Raw genomic sequence first — 8,184 nt, forward strand, 5'->3', positions numbered from 1 at the left:
GGTAAATTGAGTTCATGGTTCAGAGTAGTTTCAGGGGTAAGACAAGGCTGCAGCCTGTCTCCACTGTTGTTCATATTATTTATGGATCATATGTTGATAACAATAGACTGTCTGGGTGAGATTAAGATATGTGAACACAAAATAAGCAGTCTTGCATATGCGGATGACTTAGTTGTGATGGCAGATTCGATTGATTGAAAGTTTGCAAAGTAATATTTCGGAGCTAGATCAGAAATGTAAGGACTATGGTATGAAGATTAGCATCTCCAAAACGAAAGTAATGTCAGTGGGAAAGAAATATAAACGGATTGAGTGCCAAATAGGAGGAACAAAGTTATAACAGGTGGATAGTTTCAAGTACTTAGGATGCATATTCTCACAGGATGGCAACATAGTGAAAGAACTGGAAGCGAGGTGTAGCAAAGCTAATGCAATGAGCGCTCAGCTACGATCTACTCTCTTCTGCAAGAAGGAAGTCAGTACCAAGACTAAGTTATCTGTGCACCGTTCAATCTTTCGACCAACTTTGTTGTATGGGAGCGAAAGCTGGGTGGATTCAGGTTACCTTATCAACAAGGTTGAGGTTACGGGTATGAAAGTAGCTAGGATGATTGCAGGTACTAGTAGATGGGAACAATGGCAGGAGGGTGTCCACAATGAGGAAATCAAAGAAAAACTGGGAATGAACTCTATAGATGTAGCAGTCAGGGTGAACAGGCTTAGATGGTGGGGTCATGTTACACGCGTGGGAGAAGCAAGGTTACCCAAGAGACTCATGGGTTCAACAGTAGAGGGTAGGAGGAGTCGGGGCAGACCAAGGAGAAGGTACCTGGATTCGGTTAAGAATGATTTTGAAGTAATAGGTTTAACATCAGAAGAGGCACCAATGTTAGCACTAAATAGGGGACCTTGGAGGAATTTTATAAGGGGGCTATGCTCCAGACTGAATGCTGAAAGGCATAATCAGTCTTAAATGATGATGATGATGATGATGATGATGCAGATAAGTTGTTCAGCATTTCTTTGTGTGCTGCTGTCATCTGACATAAATATTTATGGTTGAAAAAGCTTCTGATAAGCTGCCTCTGAATACTCTCTTGCAGAATGAAAGGTGTGTGTGTAATATTCTTGAGACTGACTTGTGCAAAATGACAAGTAAAGCACCAATTTTTGTAGCAGCAAATGCAAATGTGACAGACATTTGTTTGAACACAGGATCCACTTGTGTCAATAAACACTATATCAGCATCCAAACCAGCCACAAACACTTGACATAGTAGGCACACAGTTGGTTCTTTCTTTACAAATACAGGAGTGTCCAAAATTTTGAGAAGCACATCTGTTACTCTTCAATACTATGAAACACTTCTATTCTACTGAAGAAGTGTTGATAGCTCTTAAGGTATGTATTTTAGAGACCATGTATACTGGGCTTATGAGTACTACCACCCCTCAAAATATATGACACCTTTTTTTCAACACCCTGTATATATACAATTATGTCAGATAACTACACTTATGTCAGATAACTCAATCTCCTTTTGCTTTAGAACATCGATAATGTCATTAAACCATGTTATAGTCGAGTGAATATTTGGTGTAGATGTGCTACACGCTCTCTTGCTAGATGATCGTGGAGAAAACAATCTTACCATGGATGTGCGTACCAGGTTTCAGGAACTATATGCGGTGGAAAAGCCCAGAGCGTTTGATCCCTTGTGCTAACATGAAAGAGAACTCTTGCTTTATGATCTTTAGTTTTTCCAGGCACAGCTGAAGAGGCCGTGTGTGAACTGGCAATCCTGAATAGTGTGATGTACCGTTGAATTGTCTTAGTGGTGCTGGAGTAGGTGATGGACAGGGAACTGACAAAGCATGTCATTGTATGGTGAATGACCTGGAGTCCCTCTGATACCAGCTGGTTGGTATGATGAGGGTGATGACGTGTAGACAATTTTTGTCGTAGAATCAAGCAGGCATGGATAGTGAAGGTCTGAGAGGAGACACTAAAAAGATAAGTCCATACCAATGATCAGGTACAGCACCCTGGCAACAAAGTGCCCAATTATAAGCAGTCAATGGCTGTTCAGTTTGAAATCTGTCACATTCATTACCAGTTTCTGGTGGTGTTTCCCTTGTAGTGTGGCCAACTCTCCCGAGCTTCAGCTCCAAATTTTTTTTGTGATATCAGCTGATGTTCTCCCTAGTGAACACTTGTTTCTGATGGTAGTATGTCACTGTCCCTGTTCTGGCAGAGATAGTTGCAACATTCATTGATGGATACGTCTTTACTGTTAGGTCAGCAGTTTGAGTTAAAGTATCAAGGTCACCAGTGCAAACTGTATTTTCTGTGTATCCACAGGTAAGTATGACAGCCAAATATTCCTCTTAATACTGTTGTTAATTGCACTGCCTGCCACTGTGCAAAGACAGCAAAGTGGTTGAGATAGTGTGCAGTCGCCGAGTTCTTCAGTGCAGAGCAATTTCTCAAGTGTCCTAGCTTCTGGCTGAGACAAGTGTGTGGTTGATAGAGGCACATCTTCCAGTGTTTGACAGCAAAGCTAGGATGTCTTGTAGTTCTATAGCCATTTGCTCATTAAGTGCAGGCACCACAGAACTGTGTTTAGTTTTGTCTGACGAGATGTGGACCAAGATAAATTGGCTGTAAAGTTGGGCGAAATGTAGTACTGAATTTTCCCACTAGAAGGGTGGGGAATTCACTGCAATTGGACTAAGGTTTGCGTTTATCACTGGTAAGTCATTGCTTGTCATGGTACACATTGATTACATGACACGGTTTGCTCTCGAGAGATTTTGCATGGGGCAGATGATGTGAAACTTACGTACAGTGCATTAAACCGTTCCCTGCGCGTGACATAGTTTTTCTGGCATGCAATGCAATCATTATGGTGTGATTCGGAAACATGAGGTCACTAAATGTCGTGTGTAATTGCAATTACATAATGTAACGGTTAATTATGAATAATCGTACTTGCAATTGCTGAGAACGACTATGTCTATACTAAAGTCAGAAGTGTTGAAGGGGAAGGAAGAGGGATGAAAGAAAAGGACTAGAGAAATCTAGGAAAAAGGGGTAGATTTCAGAAGAGTCATCCAGAACTGTGGATCATGGGAGACTTACCTAACTGGGTGAGAAGAAAAGACTGATTGTTGGCGACTGCACTGGACGAGATTTGAAAACCTGAGAGCTTAAAGGAGGAAGACAGGGTAATTTTCAAGACAGAGGTTACTGCTAAAACATTGCATATGAGTTAATAACAGTGAGAAGTTACAGGGTGTTTCAAAAATGACCGGTATATTTGAAACGGCAATAAAAACTAAATGAGCAGCGATAGAAATACACCGTTTGTTGCAATATGCTTGGGACAACAGTACATTTTCAGGCAGACAAACTTTCGAAATTACAGTTGTTACAATTTTCAACAACAGATGGCGCTGCGGTCTGGGAAACTCTATAATACGATATTTTTCACATATCCACCATGCGTAGCAATAATATGGCGTAGTCTCTGAATGAAATTACCCGAAACCTTTGACAACGTGTCTGGCGGATTGGCTTCACATGCAGATGAGATGTACTGCTTCAGCTGTTCAATTGTTTCTGGATTCTGGCGGTACACCTGGTCTTTCAAGTGTCCCCACAGAAAGAAGTCACAGGGGTTCATGTCTGGCAAATAGGGAGGCCAATCCACGCCGCCTCCTGTATGTTTCGGATAGCCCAAAGCAATCACACGATCATCGAAATATTCATTCAGGAAATTAAAGACGTCGGCCGTGCGATGTGGCCGGGCACCATCTTGCATAAACCACGAGGTGTTCGCAGTGTCGTCTAAGGCAGTTTGTACCGCCACAAATTCACGAAGAATGTCCAGATAGCGTGATGCAGTAATCGTTTCGGATCTGAAAAATGGGCCAATGATTCCTTTGGAAGAAATGGCGGCCCAGACCAGTACTTTTTGAGGATGCAGGGACGATGGGACTGCAACATGGGGCTTTTCGGTTCCCCATATGCGCCAGTTCTGTTTATTGACGAAGCTGTCCAGGTAAAAATAAGCTTCGTCAGTAAACCAAATGCTGCCCACATGCATATCACCGTCATCAATCCTGTGCACTATATCGTTAGCGAATGTCTCTCGTGCAGCAATGGTAGCGGCGCTGAGGGGTTGCCGCGTTTGAATTTTGTATGGATAGAGGTGTAAACTCTGGCGCATGAGACGATACGTGGACGTTGGCGTCATTTGGACCGCAGCTGCAACACGGCGAACGGAAACCCGAGGCCGCTGTTGGATCACCTGCTGCACTAGCTGCGCGTTGCCCTCTGTGGTTGCCGTACATGGTCGCCCTACCTTTCCAGCACGTTCATCCGTCACGTTCCCAGTCCGTTGAAATTTTTCAAACAGATCCTTTATTGTATCGCTTTTCGGTCCTTTGGTTACATTAAACCTCCGTTGAAAACTTCGTCTTGTTGCAACAACACTGTGTTCTAGGCGGTGGAATTCCAACACCAGAAAAATCCTCTGTTCTAAGGAATAAACCATGTTGTCTACAGCACATTTGCACGTTGTGAACAGCACATGCTTACAGCAGAAAGACGACGTACAGAATGGCGCACCCACAGACTGCGTTGTCTTCTATATCTTTCACATCACTTGCAGCGCCATCTGTTGTTGAAAATTGTAACTACTGTAATTTCGAAAGTTTGTCCGCCTGAAAATGTTCTGTTGTCCCAAGCAAATTGCAACAGACGGTGTATTTCTATCGCTGCTCGTTTAGTTTTTATTGCCGTTTCAAATATACCGGTCATTTTTGAAACACCCTGTAAGTTCATTGTAGGTGGGAGGGCAATGGGGAAAAATAGACAGGTAAGAAAATGAAAGATGTAGAAAACTGAAATGGAGTGAAGAAAGTAGTAGTTACTGTGAAGAAACACTGAGATGGAAGAGATTAATGTAAATGAAGGCCAGGTGGGTGCTGAGAACCAAGAAGAGGTTGTCATGCTAGTTGCTGTCTGCAAAGTTCTGCAAAACTGGTGTCTGGGGGAAGAATCCAGATGACGCATATGGTGAAATGCACTAAGGTTACAATTGTCATGTAGAGAGCATGCTCTGCAACATGATATTGTGTGGCGCCAGTATATACCCTCCGGGCAATGGCCTTGCCGCAGTGGATACACCAGTTCCCGTGAGATCACCGAAGTTAAGCACTGCCGGGCATGGTCAGCACTTGGATGGGTGACCATCCAGGTCATCATGTCTTCTTCTTCTTTCTTGGCTCTACAGCTCATGATGAGCCTTGGCCTCTTCTACAATTCCCTTCCATGTCTCTCAGTCCTTTGCCAATACTCTCCAGTCATCATTCCATAATGTCATATGGGATTATTTTTTGGGGTAATTCATCAAGCCAAGCTAAAGTTTTCCAGGCACAAAAACGTGCTGTAAGAATTATATGTGGTGTGAACTCAAGAACATCCTGCAGAAGCCTGTTTAGGGAACTAGGGATACTAACTACAGCTTCCCAATATATTTATTCCTTAATGAAATTTGTCTTTAAAAATATATCACTTTTTCAAACCAACAGCTCAATTCATGGAATCAATACTAGAAATAAGAATAATCTTCACAAGGATTTAAAGTCACTTAGTCTTGTACAACAAGGTGTGCATTATTCAGGAACACACATTTTCAATAACTTGCCAGCAGCCATAAAAAGCTTAACAACCAATGAAATGCAGTTTAAGAGAAGCCTAAAGGATTTATTGGTGGCCAACTCCTTCTACTCCATTGATGAATTTCTTAGTAAAACCAACTGATTTGTATATAAACACAACATAACTTCTGCACAATTTCAGTGCAGTAATGTGTTCACTGAAAATGTTGTATTACATGTTTATTACCTTATAAATAAATAAAAAACTTTTTTATTTTAAATTCAGTGCATTAGTATTTGTAAAATGACTCTTAGTGTTCATTAGAAAATGACGATCATTCCACTTGGGACCTGTGGAATGGTACATTAGCTTATTTGTTTTAGTTGTAAATATTTGTCATGTATTGTTGTTTTTCTGACATGTTCCACATCCTGGAGGACCTCCTCACTACGGATCAATTGGAAGGAAAGTAAATCTAATCTAATCTAATCCTATAACCCATCTTCCTTAGATATTGGATTACTCCATCTTCCCATCTGGTTCTTGGTCGACCACGTCTCCTCTGCCCTTCTGGCTTTCCTTGTAATATTCTTTTTGGTACTTCTGTATCATTCATGCGAGCCACATGTCCCGCCCACCTCAGTCTGGATGATTTCACTATCCTTCTGATGGGTTGGTCTTTGTATATGATATACAACTCATGGTTGTATCTCCTCCTCCATCTTCCTCTTTCACAGATTGGGCTCATAATTCGTCTAAGTACCTTTCTTTCAAATGCATCTAGTGTTTCAATATCTTTAGTTGTTAATGTCCAGGCTTCAGAGGCATATGTAAGCACTGGTCATATAAGTGATTTATACATAGTTAATTTCGTGGTATGAGTCAGAAGCCTTGAGGATAGAAGTCTTGTTAGGGCAAAATAGGCTCTGTTGGCCAGTATTAATCTCTGCTTAATTTCATAGAAGGTATCATTTAGATGTGTAACTATCAAGCCCAGATACTTGAAATGTTCAACTCTCTCAAATGTATAATTGCCCATTGTTATTGCATTTGGCATATTTTCTCTATGTGTTTTTTGTTTTTTGTTCATTAATAATTAACCCCATGCTCCTACTGGCCTGTTCAAGAGCTGTAAATGTCTCTTCCATTGCTTTTTGGGTTTTTGCTATTATATCTATGTCATCTGCCTAGGCCAGTATCTGCACTGATTTATAGAAGATCATTCCCTTATTCAGAAGGTTTGCATTTCTCATCACCTTCTCCAGGGTGGCATTAAAGAGAAGGCATGCCAATGCATCCCCTTGTCGCACTCCATTTTTAATACTCAATGTGTTGGACATCATTCCTCCTATTCTTACACTACCTTGTGTTTCGCTCATTGTCATTCTCACCAGCCTTACCAACTTTCTAGAGATTCCTAGTTCATCTAGAGCTTGATATAACTGCCCTCTATTTATGCTATCATAAGCTGCTTTGGAATCTATAATCCCAAATTAAGTAGCGTGATCCCTCTGTAATTGCCACACTCCATCTTATCTCCTTTCTTATATATGGGACATATGATACCCTCTTTCCATTGTTGGGGCATTTTTTCCTCTTCCCATATTCTGGTGACCATTTTCAGAAGGCTTTGTTCCAGCTCTGTGCCTCCTTGCTTAAACAGTTCTGTTGGAATACCATCCGTCGCTGCTGCCTTGTTGTTTTTCAATTTCTTCATGGCAGTTTTCACTTCTTCTATATTTGGTGGGGTAGTGTTGTTGTCTGGGTCCTCTTCCCCGTTCGTGTCTTGGGTTCTCTGGTATAGTTATCCTAGGGTTGAGGAGACTATCAAAATACTTGCGCCATCTTTCGCATATTCCTTCCCTTCACTTATTATATTCCCTGTCTCATCTGTTATTAAGCTTGTATTGCTACCAAAAGGCTTCTGTGCCACATTCACCTCTCTATAGAATTTTATTTCATTTTTGCTACTCATGAGCTCTATTTCTTTGACACTTGCTTTCATCCATTCTCTCTTTTTTTCTTTGGCGAGTCCTCTTTTCAATCCTCCATTTTTCTTTGTATTCTTCTACTATCCTCCTCGTACAGTGTGATCACAGTGTCCTTCTATATGCTTTGTTCTTTTCTTCAGTTACTATTTCGCATTCAGTATCAAACCATGATGGTCTTACTTGTATTGTCCCAATTCCAAGTATCTCTCTTGCTGATGTCTCCACCATCTTTTTTATCACTTCCCACTGATCTTCAATATTGTTATATTCTCCAGCATTTTCCAGAATCCGAGTTATCTTCTTCTGATACTGTTCTCTTACTTCCATTGATTCTAAGGTTGTGCCCTGGGTCGGTCTCCTTTTGCTGCATTAGATAACCTTGCCCTCACCCGTGCCCATACCAAAAAATGATCTGTATCTATGTTTGGGCCTCTGAGACTCCTCACATCCAATAGGTCCGATTTGTGTCTCAGATCTATCAACACATGGTCGATATGGTTTACTGTGTTTCCATTGGTTAGTTCC

Source organism: Schistocerca cancellata, chromosome 3 (assembly GCF_023864275.1).
Source record: "Schistocerca cancellata isolate TAMUIC-IGC-003103 chromosome 3, iqSchCanc2.1, whole genome shotgun sequence".
Lineage (NCBI taxonomy): Eukaryota > Metazoa > Arthropoda > Insecta > Orthoptera > Acrididae > Schistocerca > Schistocerca cancellata.